The sequence below is a fragment of the Vipera ursinii genome, assembly GCF_947247035.1.
Source record: "Vipera ursinii genome assembly, chromosome: 1".
Lineage (NCBI taxonomy): Eukaryota > Metazoa > Chordata > Lepidosauria > Squamata > Viperidae > Vipera > Vipera ursinii.
This window is the reverse complement of record NC_139512.1, coordinates 186137134-186157134: the sequence shown is the minus strand read 5'-3', so window position 1 is coordinate 186157134 and position 20001 is coordinate 186137134. Positions and strand designations below refer to the sequence as shown.

The 20001-nt window shown below is 45.2% G+C and overlaps 1 protein-coding gene across 1 annotated transcript in view; it reads left to right on the top strand.

Moving 5' to 3' along the window:
• Positions 1-1635: 1635 nt before the first annotated feature.
• Positions 1636-20001, top strand: part of SH3BP4 (SH3 domain binding protein 4) — an 80692-nt gene continuing 62326 nt past the window's right edge. Inside the window, exons 1-2 of the mRNA XM_083350774.1 lie at positions 1636-1784; positions 4083-4108. The gene's annotated coding sequence lies outside the window, so the exon portion shown is untranslated. The remainder of the gene's footprint in view (positions 1785-4082; positions 4109-20001) is intronic.

Genomic DNA, 20001 nt, shown 5'->3' with positions numbered 1-20001 from the left:
TGTTGAGACTCTGGAAAGAGTACAGAGAAGAGCAAAAAAAGATGATTAGGGGACTGGAGGCTAAAGCGTATAAGGAATGGTTGCTGGAATTGGGTATTTAATGAAGAGAAGAACTAGGGGTGACATGATAGCAGTGTTCCAATATCTCAGGGGCTGCCACAAAGAGGAGGGAGTCAAGCTATTCTCCAAAGTGCCCAAAGGCAGGACAAGAAGCAACGGATGGAAACTAATCAAGGAGAGAGCAACCTAGAAATAAGGAGAAACTTCCTGACAGAACAATTAATCAGTGGAACAACCTGCCTCCAGAAGCTGTAAATGCTCCAGCACTGGGAGTTTTTAAGAAGAGACTGGACAGCCATTTGTCTGAAATGGTATAGCATTTTCTGCCTGAGCAGGGGATTGGACTAGATGACCTCCAATGTCTGTTCCAAACATTATCATTATTATTATTATTATTATTATTATTATTGTTGTTGTTGTTGTTGTTGTTGTTGTTGTTGTTGTTATTAATCACATAGTCAGCCAGATGTTCAGACTGGATTTGGCATTTTTGTCTACCTATCGAGTCCTTACCAAGGACCTAGGATAGGGGTTGGACTAGATGACCTCCAAGGTCCCTTCCAACTTTACCATTATGATTATGTTTATGAAATCCAGAATTTTTCACACTAGGTTGGGTAACACTAAGGCTATACACACACACACACACACATCAAAACCCCACCAAAACAGGAGGCAAAAGTTAGTAAGGAGAGAAGCAATTTGTAATCAGCAAAACAGAGCGAGCTTTGGCCAACAGCAGATAAAAACCAGCTGCCAGACAGATGGGAGTATGGTTTGGTCAGAGGGAAAGCAATACTACACACAAGCCTCATTCCTAAGACTGGTAACAGGAGCTCAACCAGAAGAAGGTAGCTGATACCTGCTTTGAACCCCTCAAAAGCTGTGGCTGTAAACACTAGGCTAAAAGGGGAGAAATTAACTGGATCTCCTCAGCAGACCAAGATTATAAAATTCAATTGAGCCAAATCTGTTCTCCTACTTACATTTAAAAAACATATTTTTCAGAGAAAGCAGAAATCTCACTTTTATGTAAACCTATTTGTTTAACCAGAGGTAGATACAAAGGAAACTTTCCTCTCCATAAGAGAGAAAGAAAAGGAAGAAAGAGGCTATGTAGGGGTATTTGATTCAGATAACGCAAACTTTGCAAGCCCTCATAACTATGTTTTCCCAGGTCCCATCCAGGGTCTAAAGCATAGGTGACTCAGGAATTCTGGGAGTTGAAGTCCATGAGTCATAAAAGAGCCGAGGTTGCCTACCCCTGGTCTAAAGCAAGGAGATAAGCAATATAGAGATAGGATGATGTAAATCAGGATAAAAATAGGAAATAATTTCCCGTTCTCATATTCTGGAAAGTACTGTAAAACATGCCTGATAGGGGAACTAATCAAAGCTTCGTTTATAGTCTGTACTCATTCAAATGAACCCTCACAGCCCCTTCTCGGCTTCCCTCCGCCCCTTCCTTTTCTGTAACCACTTTGACGGCCCTCCCTCCCGCGCTTTCCCCCAATGACATCAGTGAAGTCGCTGGGCAGACGCCGACCGCTCGCCAGTTTCCAAGAGGGCCTTGCCTCCTAATGTAGCTGGATTCGCTTCCACTGTAACCGACGAAAGGGAGAGGCCGCGAAACCCGCTGTTTGCGGTCACGGAGGTAATTGGGGCTGCTACCTTGTTAAAGTTGTCCTGGCGTGGACAGAGGGAAAAGAACTATAGGGAGAAAGGTAAGAAAGCTTCGAATTTCTGTGCTTTAATAATACACTTCTTCCGCGTTGGTCCCATAATATAAGGGCAATGTAAAACTCCCTGGAATGAGGAAAAGATCAGTTCGGGGCGGGCAGGTTGAAGGTAGACGCAACGTTTTAAGTGTGATGGAGGAAATGCGTATGAGTATAAATGCTATCGTACCCCGCGGCAGTGACTTACGCATTCCAGTCCTTTCAGGAGCTACGCCTAATTCTCATGAGTGTGGGATTAAGAAGCCTGCAAGGACAAGGAGGACAAGAAAGCTGGTTGAGGATTAGGAAAAGACTCCTTTTCCGATGTTTTCTGACTTGAAGTAGAAGCATCCATTTAATGTGAAGCATCTACAAGTGTGATTGGGGCACATTTAGAATCCCTATTATCTGTTTACTGTGAATGCTCTCAAATTATCCGTAGAGTTCGGATAAGGGAATAATTACCTATAAAAAAGGAAGATAGATTTAGAAGCGAAACTTTTGTATCCCCTCAAGAGAGCTCCAACTGCTTGCTTTAAACTCTCTCTCCCCCCCACCCCTTATTAATGCGTTTCCGGTGGTTAGCTGTTGTATTGTTGCATTTTGTTTCTTTTCAAGGAAGAAACGAGAGCAATGACTTTCGTGCTTTGCTTTCTACTGTGGTCAGTTCTTCCCAAAGGAAACCTGGTATTTTTCTGTCTTGTTAAACAAGAAAGACCAGCATTGTGGAAGCCTGATTGCAACTCAAAATATCTGGTATTGCTATGTGAAAAGGATGTTATCCTTAAATTAGAAACGGGAAATCCTTGTGGAATGTACACATTTATTATCATAGGAATGAATTTTAAATTAGTCTATAGTCTTTTCATTATGCTGAGGCAGCAATCATACTTCAAATTAAGTCCAGTTGAAGCAGATGGGACCAAACATCAAGCTATGAACCTCTTGTTTATCATATTTTAAAATAAGATTTAAATATTTGTTTTTCTGGAACTGCTTTCTTGAGAAAATGGAGGGAAAGGTAAACATCAAACTACATAATAAATACATTCCCAATTTTAATGAGGAAAATATTTACATCAAAATAAAAGATTATAAACTGTTATAAGTTTCTAATTTCAGCTATTGGAAATATTAGCTTTTCATTTAAGAGTAATACATAATACTGCATTCCTGATTAAAATGTTCTATACCAATTCTTATATTTATTCAAATAATTGTATATATTTCTAAATGTGCCATTATTGCATTTGATTTCAATTTTACAGCATTTTGAAAGGCCCAGAAAGCAATTACCAATATCCGCTTGTATAAATTAGTGTCCTGTAAGTGAATCAGACTTGAATCAGACTTCATTTTCTATATATCAATCAATCAAAATAGAGCTGGAAGGGACCTTGGAGGTCTTCTAGTCCAATCCCCTACTCAAGCAGGAGGCCCTACCTTTCCAGACAAGTGACTATCCAGTCTCTTCTTAAAAACCTCCAGTGATGAAGCACCCACAATTTCTGAAGACAAGCTGTTCCACTGGTTAATTGACCTCACTGTTAAGAAGTTTCTCCTTAATTCCAGGTTACTTCTCTCTTTGGTCAGTTTCCAACCATTGTTTCTTGTTCTGCACTCTGATGCTTTGGCAGCCCCTCAAATACTGTAATACTGCTATCATGTCTCCCCTTTTCCTTTTTTTAGCCAAATCCAAGTCCTGCATCCATTCTTCATATGTTTTAGTCTCCAGGCCTTTGACAATTTTAGTTGTTCTTTTCTGAACTTTTACCAAAATCTCAACATTTATTTGTTGTATAGTGACCAAAATTGGTTGCAGTATTCCAGGTGTGTTCTTATTAAGGATTTATAAAGCGGTACTAATACTTCATGTGATTTTGATTCTGTGCCTCTGTTTATACAACCAAGGATTGTATTAGCTTTTTTGGTTTCTTTTAGCACACGGCTGTCTCATGTTTAATTGTCCACTAGAACAGAGCTTTTCAACCTTTTCACAAATTGTACCACTTTTAGGTCATGACAACATTCAAGTGTCACCAGTGCTTAGCAAAGTGTCAAAAACTTGATTACTAAAAAAAGGGGGGGGATTTTGTGTTTTACTGATTAGATTGATTTCTTGTTATGGAAATGGCTAATTTATACTATTATGGAAAAGCTGAGATTCTATGTTAATGATTCATTCTACTGCAACAGTTGGAAGTCAATGCCTTTTCTTTTCTTTTTCCCTTTTCCCCCTCATTTTTCTTTCCCTTTTTCCTCCCCACTGTGTCTTACTATTTGCTTTTGTATTTTATTCTATAGTAAAACATTACAAACCGTTAAAAAAGGTAAATACTGGTTTTAATTTCTTTGGTGGCAGTTCCTTTGCTGAATCATTTTCCTTTTGCACTGTTGAACGTATGACAAATTTATCCATGTTTATTAATATGTACCACTACCTTGGTGGTCAGCTGGCTGGTCGGCCCTTCTTCCTCTCTCTTTCTCCTTACTGCCTGTTGGGTTCTCCATCCACAGCCTCTTCTCTCCCCCCCCCCTCTCTCTCTCTCCATCCCCTTCTCTGCCCCATCTTTTTTCCCCTCTCCCTCTCTCACCAAAACCACCTTCTTTTATACCCTCTCCTATCTTCCCCTCCTCCTCCTCCTCTTCCAGGTGTGCTAGAAGCACTGATTGGTGCTCCAATCCTGGGGCCTCTGCCTCACCCCGACAACTCCAGCTGACTCACCCCAAGATCTGTCTGCTGCTCCCGGTGATTGCAGAGTCTGCCCAAAGCACCAATCAGCTGGAGCTGCACGCGCCAATCCAGGCCTCTCAGCAGAGCCCCAGCAACACTGCAGCTCCAGCTGAATCTCCACCTGAAGACTGCATGCAGCTGCCAGCCACTCCCAAGCCGCCAGAAGCACCAATCAGCTGGATCTGCACACCAATCCTGGGCCCTCAGCAGAGCCCTGGCAATACTGCAGCTCCAGCTGAATCTCTCCCAGGCCTATTTGGTTTATATCCTTTATTAATTTTAGAAATAATCCAAGTTTAAAACATATCTAATACTCCTTTGTCCTCCCATTTGTCCCACAACAACATCTCTGTGATCATGCTGAGAGCGAGCGACTGGTCCAAAATCAACCAGTCGGCCTTCATGCTTAAGGCTGGACTAGAAACTATCATCTGGTTTGTAGACATGCACCTTAACCACTGTAGTAAAATGGCTTTTAAAACAAAATCTCCCAAATGTTTTTGAATTCTTCTAAATTAGAATTGTGAGCTATGGCAATTATTTGAGATGTACAGTATATGTGTATGGGGAAATTGCTAGAAAGAAGCAATTTACTGAACTGAAACCCATGTACAAAGATGTATTTGACATGTAGGATTTTTGTTGTATAATGAAGAATTAATGCAATTCCTTGAAATCATCTTTAAAATAAGGATTGGAACAGATAAAACTTTATTTCACAGTGAAGACAACTTTCATTTATTTAATAATAATAAATATGGTTTATGACCAGCAAGTTAAAAACAAAAAAGAAAAAGTAATAAAGTACACAAATATCATACAAAAAGAAATAAAAGCCTAAAAAGAAAAGGTAAAACTAAAGATAAAACTATAGAATAAAGAGAGCTGGTAACAAACTGGTACCTATTACTATTAAGAGCATTGTGGTAAAGCCAGTATTTTCCTTCTCTTTTGGTAGTGGCTGGTAAAAACTTAATGACAGTTAAATTAATGACAGTTCAATTCATGACAGTTAAATTCTGACCATGAAGGAAGAGTCAAGGTATAAATCACCTTAGTAGAGGGTGAAGGACCGTGCTTCAGAGGATGCATGATGTGCATGAAGGAAGGAAATAAAACACGACGCATAACCTTACTAAATACCTTTTAATTACAAAAATATAAAAACTAAATATATATTATAAAGAGAGCTAGCTGACTACATCCTAACGTAACAGACAGTAACAGCAAAAGTGAAAGACAATACAAGAATAACTGAGAAACTTTTTCTAGACATGCGCACAAAACAGTCTGAAACCATAACATAACTGGTCATATGGGATTCACTATGGTTACCAGATAAGCTATCACCACAGGTGTAGAAAGCAGGGGAAATGTACAGTTAGAAATGAACTTTTCTGACGAACTAAAAAAAATGTGCAGTGACAGGAGGGATCTACCTCAAGGTGAAATTGAATTTTATTAATGAGGGATATTAAAAGAATAGAGTGCATGTTACCGTCTCAGGAACAATAGAAAGAAATGTGGGCAAGAATTCAAATTGCAAGGAAAGATTCTCGGTACAAAAGGAATTCTTCCATTCTCCAGTATCACTGTAAAGAAGAAGTTGAGCCTGACCAGGCACAAAGTTCTGTAGTATTTTGCACAGGTAAGATTAAAATGATGTGAGGCAGACACACGTGAGTTCCAGTTAAGAACTTGCCAATGAGAATGCCCCAGATCCATCTGTAAAAAATTGCCGGTAGATTTCTACTCTGGTTATCTCTAGACATGCACACAATAGAAACTGGGAAAAGAGACTACAGACCTTTGTCTTGCATTGTGAAGAATTAATAAAGGTAGCAAACTGTTGGTGAAGTTTTAGCCAGTAAGAGATCTGACAAAGCTGAGACCTTTCTCAAGAAGAACCTTTCCTGATTCAGCACAAATCAATGCACTTAGAGACACAGCAAAAAACCTGAAAGACATGCAAAAGGAGTGAATTTTAGGGGGCTAGGGATGTTAAAAAGGTAAAGGTTCCCCCGCACATGCATGCTAGTCGTTTCCAACTCTAGGGGCCAGTGCTCATCTCTGTTTCAAAGCTGAAGAGCCAGCGCTTATCTGAGGACATCTCCATGGTCATGTGGCTGGCATGACTAGACGCCAAAGGCGCACGGAACGCTGTTACCTTCCCACTGTACTGGTCCCTATTTTTCTACTTGCATTTTTACGTGCTTTCGAACTGCTAGGTTGGCAGAAGCTGGGACGAGTAACAGGCGCTCACTCTGCTACGCAGCACTCGGGATTCGACCCGCCAAACTGCCAATCTTCTGATCGACATGCTCAGTGCCCTAACCCACTGAGCCACCGTGTTAGGGAACTGGAAAACATCTTTGAAATTGATTTAGCTTTAGACAGGTTTATGGTTACCAAGATGCATGTACTGACTTCTACAGTAACAAAAATCACAACATTGCCTTGGTGCTGTTATTTCCTTTGTTTGATTCTCATTTCTCTTAAAGAAGAAAGTTATAGATCTTAATGCAAAGAGGTGATCTTCATAGTTTTGAAGAAAATAGACTCCTTTGGCTTTTTTGCTTTAACTGGGTACAGCCAACATTCTTAGCCATAATATGTATTATTAAGTATCAGTGATTGAAAAGTCATTGGGCAGTTTTGTAGAGATGCTTACGTTGTATGTAGGAACCTCACAAACCATGTCTTTGGGTTGAAAAGAAATTCCTCAGAGGCAGTTTTTGGAGTCAGACATCTTCATCAGTTATACATCCTCATCAGATATGTGATTAGTTGAGCCTAAAAGGGCAACAGCTTCATTATATTCCAGCATGAAAACATTGGCCTGTTTCTTGCACCGGCATAATAGGGGCACTGATGGAAAAAATATTAGGACTATGTGAGGTATGAAAGGCTATTTTTCTCCAGCCCTTTGATCATTTTAGTTGCTCTTTTCTGAATTTTTTCCAAACTCAACATCTTTTTTGTGATATGGTGACCAAAATTGGCTGCAGTATTCCAGGTGTTTCTAGGTTTTTATAAAGTGATACTAATATTTCACGTGTTCTTGATTCTATCCCTCTGTTTATACAACCCAGGATTGTATTAGCTTTTTTGGCTGCTGCTGCACACTGCTGGCTCATAGTCAAGTGATCATCCACTAGGACTCCAAGGTCCCTCTCACAGTTACTGTTTTTAAGCCAGATCTTGCCTAATCTGTACTTGTACCTTTGATTTTTCCTGCCTAAATGTAAGACTTTGCTTTTCTCCACATTGAAACACTTTTTGTTGGATAAGGCCCATTGTTCAAGTTTGTCAAGATCTTTTTGGATCCTTAGTTTGTCTTCTGAGGTGTTGGATACTTCTGCCAGTTTGGTGTCATCTGCAAATTTGATGAGTTCCCCTTCAATTCCCTCATCTAAGTTATTTATGAAGATATTGAAGAATACTGGGCCTAAGATGGAACCTTATGGTACCCCCTGCTCATTCTCCATGTGGATATAGTGTCATTGAGGATTACCCGTTGAGCACGGTTTGCCAGCAAGCTACAGATCCATGGTGGTGATGTTGTCTATTTTACCTTTTTCTAGTGAAGTCAAGGAGTAGGTTGTGGTCTACTTTATCAAATGCCTTACTGAAATCTAAGTATTCTATGTCCACAGCATTTCGCTAGTCTACTAGTTTAGTCACTTTATCAAAGAATGAAATAAGATTGGTTTGGCATGATCTTTTTTAACAAACCTGTGCTGGCTACTAGTTATGACTTGCTTCTAGTTGTTCGCAGATCTGTTTTTTATTATCTTTTCTAGGATCTTCCCAGATATTGACGTTAGACTGATTGGTCTGTAGTTTCTTAGGTCTGCTTTTTTCTCTTTCTTGAAAATGGGAACCACATTAGCCATTTTCCAATCCTCAGGTACTTCCCCAGTGCTCCAGGATTTGTGAAAGATATGATGCAATGGTTCTGAGATAACATTTGCCAGCTCCTTCAGAACTCTAGTATGTAGTCCTTTGGGTCCCTGCAATTTATATGGCAAGGAAATAACAGGCAGTAGAGAGAAAGCAGGGCTGCTTAATTCATTCTATGCATTAGACTTCATGCAAAAAGAAACTATAGCCCAAACTTACCAAAAACAGAACGTAAAAGACAGGGTAGGAATGCAAATTACAATAAACAAAAATAAGGTAAGAGAACACCTGTCAGTTCTAGACAGATTCAAATCACCAGGTCCTAACAGATTACATCCCAGAGTTCTGAAGGAACTGGCAGATGTGATCTCAGAACCATTGTACCATATCTTTCAAAAGTCCTGGAGCATCAGAGAACTGTCCAAGGACAGGAAAAGAGCTGATTTGGTTCCCATTTTCAAAAAAAAGGAGGAAAGAAACAGACCGAGGAAACTGCCAATCAACCTAAAATCAATACCTGGAAAGATAATGGAAAAAAAACAAAAAACAAGATTGAATCTTAGGACATGGTACAAAATGTACTTGTTTAGAAAACAGGCCCATTACTACCCAAATTACTGTATTTCCTGAGCTGTCAGATAGTTCCAGTGTAAAATCCATGGAGATCTCCTTCCAGGCCATTTGCGATCTTGCCACTGGCTGATGGATCCTGCATCCTTCCTTCTTTAAGGATGGTCACTAGAATTTATGTTTCATGAGGTGTAGGGTTTTCACAAAGCCAAAGTGTCCCACCTTTTTTGAGTCGTGGCTTCTCTGCAAGACCACAGTTTGTTGGCTTTCTGGGATGTATAGTTTGGCTCCCCATCCAAGCTAAACCATCGCATAAAGTGCAGTCCCCCTCTAATGGTGTTTTCAGTGCTGCAGGCAATTCATCCAGCATCTGCGGAATTAGTTTTCCTTGCCCGCTAGTGATTGCCAGGGCTTCTAGTTTCTGGGAAGGGACGACCAGTCTGATTTCTTTACTTTTAGAGCTATTATATTGGGGTAGCCTTGAAAGGGTGTCAGCTAGGAAATGCTTTCCCCCAGGAGATACCACAATGTAAAATTGAAGAATTGAGCCCACCAGATTTGTTTTGGGGGCAGCCTCCTGGGATTTTCAAAGCCTCCAGATTTTTGTGGTCTGTCCATACTTCAAAAGAGGTCTTATTCCCTTCTAGGAAGTGTCTCCTGGTTAGGAGTGTGCAGTGCACTGCATAGGCTTCCTTTTCCCACACTGCCCATCTCTGTTCTGTTTCAGTTAATTTCCTGGAATTGTAAACACATGGTTGTTTTTCTGCAGCAATACAGCACCTGGATGACGAAGGGTGTGTTCGGGTCTGGGTGCGTCAGTATGGGTTCAACTGCGAACAAGGGTTTTAGCTTCTCTAACATCACTTGGCACTCCATTGTCCACTCTAGGGTTTGGCTAGGTTTAGGTTTCCCTTCCCCTTTGGTTTTCAGCAGATTAGTAATGGGCAGTACTATTTGGACAAATGATGAGATGAATTGGTGGTAAAAGTTTGCAAACACCAAGGAGCTTTGTAGTTGCTTACTGATGTGGGGCAAAGTCCACTCTAACACAGCTTGCACCTTTTGGGGATCCATCTCTATGCCCTTGTAGAAGATAGGTAAAGGTAAAGGTTCCCCCGCACATGCGTGCTATGCGTGCTCATCTCCATTTCAAAGCCGAAGAGGAACGCTGTTACCTTCCCACCATAGTGGTCCCTGTTTTTCTACTTGCATTTTTATGTGCTTTTGAACTGCTAGGTTGGCAGAAGCTGGGATGAGTAACAGGCGCTCACTCTGTTACGCGACACTCGGGATTTGACCCACCAAACTGCTAACCTTCTGATTGACAAGCTCAGCGTCCTAACCCACTGGGCCACTGTGTCCCTTTGTAGAAGATACAGTACCCTAAATAGTCAATTTTATATTTGTAGAATTCACACTTAGAAAGCTTAGCAGATAGCTAAGCAGCACAAAGTTGTCAAGGTTCAGACTGACGAACCAACCAAGCAAACATCTTCAAGACGTTCCAATCTCTTTGTTAATGCTGCTAACATTGGATGTTCTTGCTTTGACAATATATGAAGATGCAGCCATTTTCTCTTTAACCTGTGTGTTACTTTTAGAGTGAGAATTAGATGAGGTTGCTGGGAGGAAAAATGTGTATGGGGATTAGTTAGACATAATAACATAGCAGTAGAGCATTTTTCAAGCCTGTTTTGAAATAAGAGATAATAACGAAATGGCTGGTTGTAGAACAGGAGGGAAAAATTGCATTTAAAACTAATTGGAGAATGTGATTTATGACTGTAAATTAGGGGAGTGAACTGTGCTTTGATACTATGTGTTTAGAGGAGGGGAATTCAGATTTCGGCTTCAACCATGTATGTGCCAAAGCTATGCTATTCTATTCAAGGTTCTTTAAGGTAAACAATACCTTGAAGTTCTTTGAAGAGTTTCATTTGTTGGAACCATGACACTTTTAATATAAAACTTTATTGAGTACCGGGACATCATTTTGGCACTTACGAAAGCAAAACCAGCTCTGGCTAACTCCAACCAACTCCTTTAGTAAAAGTATAGAATTCCCCCTCCACATTCTTTGAACAGATCACATTGCCCAATTAGGTGCAGTTGTATTGTTCTGAGAAAGTGTCTTTGAGTTCTGGCCAGACACCTGCGAATTTTCCTTCTCATGGTCTGCCTTCTTTATCTTTGTAGCCTGCATTCCATTCCCTCTCCCTTCCCACAAGTTGTTTGGCAAGCTGAGAAGCAATAGTTCTCGCACCAGCAAAACAATTTGAGCTTGACAGGTGGACCCTCGTAAAACCTGGTAGTGTCAGAACAAACATCAGAAGCACCTCCTGTCCCAAAAGAATACTAGGACTTAATAGAAGTGTTCAATGAGAAGGAGTGCGACACCTTGCCCCACCCATTCTACAGACTGTGCAATTAAAATCTTACCTGGGGCAAAGCTCCTCAAACCTAAGATGTACTTGATGACTCCAAAGGAGATGAAAGAGCTGAGAGACTACATCGATAAAAATCTAGCCAGGGGGTTCACCCAAGCTGCAAAATCCCAGGTGGCCACCCCAGTGCTGTTTAAGGAGAAGGATGGGTTGCTGAGGCTATGTGTTGATTTCTGCAAGGTAAGCAACAAAACATGTACCTCCTACCCCTCATAACAGATATGTTGGGGCATCTAGTTAAAGGGAAGATGTTCACCAAGCTATACCTGAGGAAGGCATACTATTGGGTGAGAATTAAGGAACACGACAAATGGAAGACAGCCTTTAACTGTTTGCTAGGTTGTTACCAGTTAAAGTGATGCCTTTCGGACTACAAGGAGCCACTGCTCTGTTCATGCAATTAATTAATGAAGTGCTGCATGAGCACCTATACAAGCGGTACTAGTGTATCTTGATGACATCCTCATCTATTCTGAGACGATGGATAAGCACATGAAGCTAGTATGGCAGGTGCTGAAAAAGGTTTTGGATGCTAAACCAGGGAGGGGCTGACTAGCGTCTACGTCTTCTTTTTCCTGAGAGCCGGCTTATTGCCTTCTGTTGCTCTCCTTTCTACACATACGTGCATCTGGGACGGGTGCTTCTTTGAGATTCACGGCAGCGGCAGTGGATCACAAAGGAGCAATGGCATGGGGCTGGAAGTCAGGTAAGGAAAGAAAGGCAATTTCTGGGGGGAGCAAGGATTTCTTTCCTTACTTGCCCCACTTATTTTGAGGCCGCTTTCTGCTCAGACGCATTGCTCTTTTGCCAGTGGCCTGACTGCCCACTTCAGCGCCCTCCGTCCCCAAGCCTCCAAGATCCACCTGCTGCTTTGGTTGGGCTGCTGGCCCCCACCCCAACGCCCTGCCCACCATCACCTAGCATGGCCACCCTGGTGCTTCAAGGGATGGCCTGGCATGGGAAGGGCACGTGCCCCACCATCCCCCACCATGCACGGTAAGATTGCTGGGCCCACCCCCACCCAGATGCCCTCACCTCCCCCAAGTGTTTTTTTTACTAACCTGTCTTTCAGCTGCATTCCGTTTCTCCATTCGCTTCTCAGCTTTCGCCGCATGTTTTTGGGATTATCAGTAAAAAAAAAGTTCCATCAGACTAACTTCTTGAGATCTCACAAGAAGTTAAAAAGTGTCATGGAACTTTTTTTTTGTCCCACAAACATGGGACAAATGGAATGCAGCTGAAAGCCAAGCTAGTAAAAAAAAATACTTGGGGGAGGCGGGGGAATCTTGGTGGGATTGGCAACCTACCCTGTGCGGCATCAGCAGGTGTCTGGCGGGGAGGGAAGCAACGGGTGTACCACCATGCTAGTGGTGCTGCATTGCTTCTCCACCCCATGCACAGGCCCCACCCCACCCCTCGCATGGAGCGCCCTGATGTTGCTGCTCCCCCCACCCCCACGCAGCACCTTCTTTCCATCTCTGACACGTCACTTTCTCCACCACTAAAAGTTCAAGCAAGCAATTCCAACTTTTTTTTTCTTTTGCACATGGCGGCAGAGGCCTAGGACTGGGGGGATGGTGTGTGTGCCCACAGAGAGGGCTCTGCATGCCACCTGTGGCAGGCATGCCATAGGTTCACCACCACTGGTCTGTAGAAATTGGCAAACCCCAGAAAACTTTGGAGTTTTTTCCTGGTTCTTGGGGTAGCCCAATCCAGCATTGCCTTCACCTTTCCTGGATCCATCTCTATCCCCTCATGGGATATGCAATACCCCAGGTAATCAATATGCTCTTTGTGGAACTCACACTTAGATAACTTGACGAACAGTTTTGCAGAGTATAATTTTTTCAAAACAGTTCTGACCAATTTAATGTGTTCATCTTTCATTTCAGTGTAGATGAGGATATCATCCAGGTAGACCAGAACCCCTTTATACAGGTGCTCCCTCAACACATCATTTATCAATTGCATAAAGATGGCAGGTGCCCCCTGCAGTCCAAATGGGAGTACTTTGATTTGGAAACATCCTAATCGGCACTTAAAAGCCATTTTCCATTCATCTCCCTTTCTAATCCTTATGCAGTAGTAAGCTTCCCTCAGGTCCAGTTTTGAGAAGATTTTCCCTTTTGACAGGTGTGCTAACATGTCCTTCATTAAAGGTAGGGGGTACGTGTTCTCTACACACACAGCATTGAGATTTCTATAGTCTATGCAGAGAGGAAGAGATCCATCTTTCTTTTCCCTAAATAGGATTGGGGCAGCTACTCATGGTTTAGCTGGTTCAATAAAACCCCTTTGTAATTTTTTCCTTATAAACCTCCAGTTCATTCAGTTCTCCAGGAGCCATTGAGTACATTTTTGGTATTGGTAGCTTCGCTTCTGGAATGATAGCACAGTCTGTGGGGTGGTGAGGGGGGAGTTCATCTGCCTTCTGCTCACTGAATGCCTCAGCTAAATCTCAATATTCCATTGGAAGGCTTTGCAGCTCTGACTCATTAAGACCGGAGGCAAATTCATGATATTTTTTTTTTGCCCAAGATGGCGGCGGCTGCAGTCTGAGCTCCGTGCACTCCGCAACTGGCTTTACATGGGTCTGTTGGGGAGGCCCGACTGGGGCGTGACATGGTAGGCCGATTTAAGGGGGAGTTGGACACAGAGACAATCTGCCAGGCGCTGCTTTTGATGGCACTGAGCTTTCCCTCCCCCTTTGGATAGCGGCGTCTGCCTACTGGCTTGGAGATTGTTCATGGTCAAGCCTTGTTATCCGGGATTTCCAGATGGTTACTGAAGTTGTTGCAGGCTCTCTCCATTTATTACAGGCTCCCTTTGCTGCTTTTCTTGCCATGGACACTCCCCGCCTGTCAGAGGGGCGGCGGCGGCAACGATCGAATGAGCCGGGGACTTGGTTTGCAGCTTGGGACTCATATCAGCTGGCAGGCGCTATTTTTGGTGGCGCAGAGCCCTCCCTCTCCCCCCGAATGGCAGCGGTGGCTTCCTGGCCTGGAAATCGGCCATGGCTTTGTTCTACAGGCTCCCTCTGCTGTTTTCTCGCCGTGGACACTCCTCGCTTGTCGGAGGGGCAGCGGCGATGATCAGACGAGCCGGGGATTTGATTTGGAACTTGGGATTTACATCAGCTGGCAGGCGCTGTTTTCGGCGGCGCGGAGCCCTCCCTCTCCCCCCGAATGGCGGCAGTGGCTTCCCGGCCTGGAAATTGGCTGTGGTTTTGTCCTACCGCCATGGATTTGGTGGTGGATGCCTGGATTTGGGAATGGAAATGCCTTCTTCTTGCCGTTGTACTGTGTTTGTAGGTGGGGATGCCTTTGCCCCCCCGGAATGGCGGTAATGGCCAGCGGCCTGAAGATCAGCTGGGGCTTGGCCCTTCTCCTTGTGCTGGTTGGCAGGCACTACTATGGCCCGAAGATCGGCCATGGTTACACTTTAATGCCCGGTTGGGGGTTAGTGCTTCCCATTAATATTCTGGATTGGACCTGGGACTGGACCGTGGTGGGAGGACGGTCTTGGATTGGTCATCAACCTCCCCACTGTTGTGGGAGACCAGTTGGGGTAGGTTTACCCCGGGATTCCCTACTCTGTCCATGACAGGCTGGACTCCTCAGCCGTAGTGAGAGGACGGTTGGGGTTTCTTTTTCTGAGTACCACCTCAGGTGAGAGCTGAGCTGGACTAATGGACTGTGGTACACCTACTGGACTTAATATCATCAATATCATCGATCCACCCATTATTAACATCAGCCCTATGTGGACATTTTTACTATTGTATGGTTCCCCTGCATTACTCTGGAGCCGATTTGTATGCCCTCAGGGGGGTTTCTTCCTCCTGGGTTCAACCTGCCGCCCTTTCCCGCACTCCCCTTAATGATGGGCCCAATTGTTGGGACCCTGAGAGGTGGTTGGGCTTAGATAGGGGCCTCGAGTGGAGATGTATTAAGAGGCCTCTGATTTACTTTTTAGCCAGTTATTTTAAAAGGTTAGGGAGGGTGAGGGTGGGGAGGGAATTATTAACCGGCATTCAGTCCAGACCGGTTAGGGGTCCCGGCGGCATAGGGTTTGGGGTAGAGGCTGCTGGTTCTGGATGTGTTGGGGTGGGGTTTCAAATCCCCACGACGATAGGGAATAGCAGCAGGTATGTGCACAGAGGGCCGTATCGACATCTGGGATCGCGCCCCTGCTGTCTGCAAGCGGTGACGCGCTCTGACCCTCCGGTTAGCACCCTTTTGCCCGGGGGTGAGGGTGATCAGGTCCCTGAGCTCAGGCTTAATGCCAGATCTGTTGTTAATAAGGCTCCCCTCGTTTGTGACCTGATTGAAGAGGAACGCGCGGATCTGGCATGCATTACGGATATCTGGTTGGGCTTGGAGGGAGGGGTCCCTCTGATTGAGTTATGCCCCCCAGGTTTCCGTGTGCTACACCGGCCACGGGCTCAGGGTAGGGGTGGTGGGGTGGCGGTGGTTATTAGGGAGACTATGTCTGCGGGAGACCACCATTGTCCAGATTGGCGGGAGTGAGTCTCTCCTCCTGAGATGTGGCCCTCGGGTTCAGATGGGCTTGTTGCTCACATACCTGGCACCCAGCTGTGTGGCAACAGATCTGCCTGAGCTGCTTGACACCCTCTCAGGGTTGGCGGTGGAGTTCCCCAGGCTTATAGTGCTGGGTGACTTCAACCTGCCTTCCCTGGGAGGGTCATCGGAGTTAGCCCGGAAGTTCATGGCTTCCATGATGGCCATGGACCTGACCCAGGTAATTCAAGCCCCTACTCATGTGGGGGGGTCACACCCTTGACCTGGTGTTCCTGTCTGGACAGTGGTTGGATGATTTGGGAGGGGGTTCACCGGTCGTTGTTCCCCTGTCATGGTCCGACCATCATCTCCTGCGGCTGGTCTTCCGTTATGCCACCCCCCCCCGCCGCTGGGCTGTGGAACCGACCAGATAGTTCCACCCCAGGCACCTACTGCACCCTGAACGGTTCCAGATGGCGCTTGGGTCTATACCCATCGCCCTCACTCACAGCCCAGTTGATGCCTTGGTTGGTGCCTGGGAAAAGGCGGCCACTGAGGCACTCAACTGTGTTGTACCCTTGCAACCTCTGACCCGGCGCAGATCCCGTTGGGCTCCATGGTTTTCTGCGGAGCTCCGGGAGATGAAGCATCGGAGACGGGGTCTAAAGAGCGGTTGGAGGTCCAGCCATTCTGAATCTGACCGATTGCAGCTAAGAACCTTTATAAGGGGCTAATTACTTCGCTGCCCTCATCGCGTCCGCAGATAATCGCCCGGCCGCCCTGTTTAGGGTGACTCGCTCCCTCCTTAATCAGGAGGTGAGAGAGGAGCCCTTGCAGGGGCGGGCCAAGGAATTTAGTCATCATCTGACGGACAAAATTGCTCAGATTCAGGCCGGTTTGGACTCTGACTGGGCAGAGTCTGACGTGGAGGAATCGGACGGTCTTGAGCATGCTATCTGGACTGAGTTCGATCCTGTTTCCCCTGATGATGTGGACAGGATGATGAGGAAGCTGAGCTCCACCACCTGTTTGTTGGACCCGTGCCCCTCCTGGCTGGTTTATGCGGCCCAGGAGGAGACACGAGGCTGGTTCCAGGCAGTAATAACTGCTTCCTTGAAGGAGGGTATCTTCCCCGCCGCCTTGAAGGAGGCAGTGGTGATACCCCTCCTCAAGAAGCCTGCCCTGGACCCAGCTGTTTTAAATAACTATCATCCTGTCTCCAACCTTCACTTTTTGGTGAAGGTTGTTAAGAGTGTGGTGGCGCATCAGCTTCCTCTGTTCCTGGAGGAAACTGATTATCTGGACCCGTACCAATCGGGCTTCAGGCCCGGTCACAGCATGGAGATGGCATTGGTTGCACTGGTGAATGATCTCTGGCAGGCTCGGAACAGGGTTTGTTTCTCTGTCCTAGACCTATTAGATCTCTCAGCGGCTTTTGATACCATCAACCATGGTATCCTACTGCGGCGTCTCGGGGCTGGGAGTGGGAGGCACCGTTTTATGGTGGTTCTCCTATCTCCTGGGCCGCTTGCAGTCGGTGTTGATGGGAGGGCAGAGGTCCGCCCCGAGGCCTCTCGTTTGTGGAGTTCCTCAGGGGTCAGTTCTCTCTCCCCTCCTGTTCAACATCTATATGAAGCTGCTGGGTGAGATCATTCGTGGTTTCAGGGTGGGGTATCATCAGTATGCTGATGATACCCGACTCTTTCTCCACCCCGAACCAACCCAGTGATGCCCTCGCCGTGATGTCCCGTTGTCCAGCTCTGGATGGGGAGAAACAGGCTTCGTCTCAATCTTGCCAAGACTGAGTGGCTGTGCATACCGGCATCTCGGGTTAACCAGACTATTCCATCTTTAACGATGGGAGGTGAGGTTTTACCCCCCATTGATAGGGCTCGCAACTTGGGCATCCTCCTGGATTCACAGCTCAATTTTGAAGATCACATAGGAGCCGTGTCCAGGGGGGCTTTTGCCCAGGTTTGCCTGGTGCGCCAGTTGCGACCCTACCTGGACCGAGATGCTCTACACACAGTCACTCATGCACCCGTGACCTCCCGTTTAGACTACTGCAACGCTCTCTACATGGGGCTGCCCTTGAGGACCACTCGGAGGCTTCAGCTGGTGCAGAATGCGGCCGCGCGAGTTGTGATGGGGGTTTCCCGACACTCCCATGTAACACCTCTACTCTGTGAGCTGCATTTGCTTCCGGTTGCCCTCCGGATGAGATTCAAGGTGCTATAAAGCCCTTAATGGCTTGGGTCCGGGATATCTGAGGGAACACCTGCTGCCAGCATCAAGTTCCCTTCATCCAGTGCACTCCCACAGGGAGGGCCTTCTCAGGGTGCCGCCAATTAAAGATTGCCGGCGGGTAACACCCAGGGGGAGGGCCTTCTCTGTGGGTGCACCTGCCCTCTGGAACCAGCTGCCCGTGGAGCTTAGGACCGCCCCCGACCTTCGTTCATTTCGCCGGGACCTGAAGACCTGGCTCTTCGAGCTCTCCGGCCCAGGCTGAGAGTTTTTAATTGGGGTCTTTATATTTTTTCAGGGATTAAATTTAATTCTTTTTAATTCTTTTTAATTTTTGTATCAATGTTTTAATTACCCTGTAAACCGCCCTGAGTCCTTTGGGAAAGGGTGGTATATAAATCCAATAAAATAAATAAATATATAAATCTCTCGCCAGTTTCTTCAGCTATGGGAAGGGCTTCCTTATCTGCAAATTTGAGTTGCCCCTCCCTCCAATTAACCATAAGATTCCATTTCTTTAACCACGCCAGCCCCAGGACTAACGGCCACTCCATTCCAGAGCCACAGTGAAAGCCAAAGTCTCTATGTGGTTCCCTAGGTCTATGCGTAAGGGTCTGGTGGCAAAACTAGCTGGCACCCCTCCTGCAATGCATCTGATTCTGATTCTGCATCAGAGCCCTCCAAAGGTTCCAAAGTTGACCCAGGCTCCCTGTCCACCTCCTTCTTCTCTGGCTCTGCTTCCAACTCTGCTGGTAGCCAACAGACCACAACATTGGGTTGCTACCTGCTGAAATCTGGCAGGTCCTTGATTAGGAATTGGATGGGACTGAGGAATGGTGGTCCTCTGGGGGCTGGCTGCTCCTATGGATGCCGTGGGTCCTGCCCTCTGTTGGGGCTGAGGCAACATCCCCAAAGCAGTTGCCACAGGTTGGCTGGCTCCTGCTCTAGGAAGCAGTTCCATTCTTTGTGGTGGCTCCCCTCCTGAAGTCCATTTGACCCATAGCTGGGTTTCCTTTTGCCAGACCCATTCTGGCCAAGTCTTCACAGCTCTTCCAGAGCCTACTAGACAGGCTGTAGGAGCTCAGGACTCCTATAAAAAAAACTTTTTAATTGACAGCTGGTTTAATGTCAAGGTTCCGACTAAAACCCAACCAAGCACCTTTGAGATGTTCTGATTTCTTAATGTAAAACTTTATTGGATACATCATTTTGGCATATATGAAAGCAAAACCAGCTCTGATTAACCCCAATCCAACCCCTATAGTAAAAGTATAGAATTCCCCCTCCCCACTCTTGAACAGATCACATTGCCTAATTAGGTGCAATTATATTGTTATGAGAGTGTCTCTGAGTCTGGCCAGACACCTGGTGAATTGTCCTTGGTTCTCATAGTCTGCCTTCTTTATCTTTGTAGCCTGCATTCCATTCCCCCCTCCCTTGCCCAAGTTCATTGGCAAGCTGAGAAGAAATAATTGTCACACCAGCATGCTTCAAGCTGTACAAATGTTTTTTAAGCACCAATCTAACTAGTTTCACATATCCACCCTAGTTTCAGAATGTCATCAAGATAGACAGACTCCTTTGTATGGGTGCTCATGTAGGACCTCATTAATCAGCTATATGAAGATGGTGAGGGCACCCTACAATCCAAAGGAGAGTATTCAGAATTAAAAGGACAATTAAATGTAATTTTCCATTCATCCCTCTCTTTGATCCTCACATGGTAGTATGCTTCCCACAAATCCAGTTTAGTAAAGTTTTTCCCCTTTGCTAAGTGAACTAACATGTCTTTCATGAAAGGTAGTAAG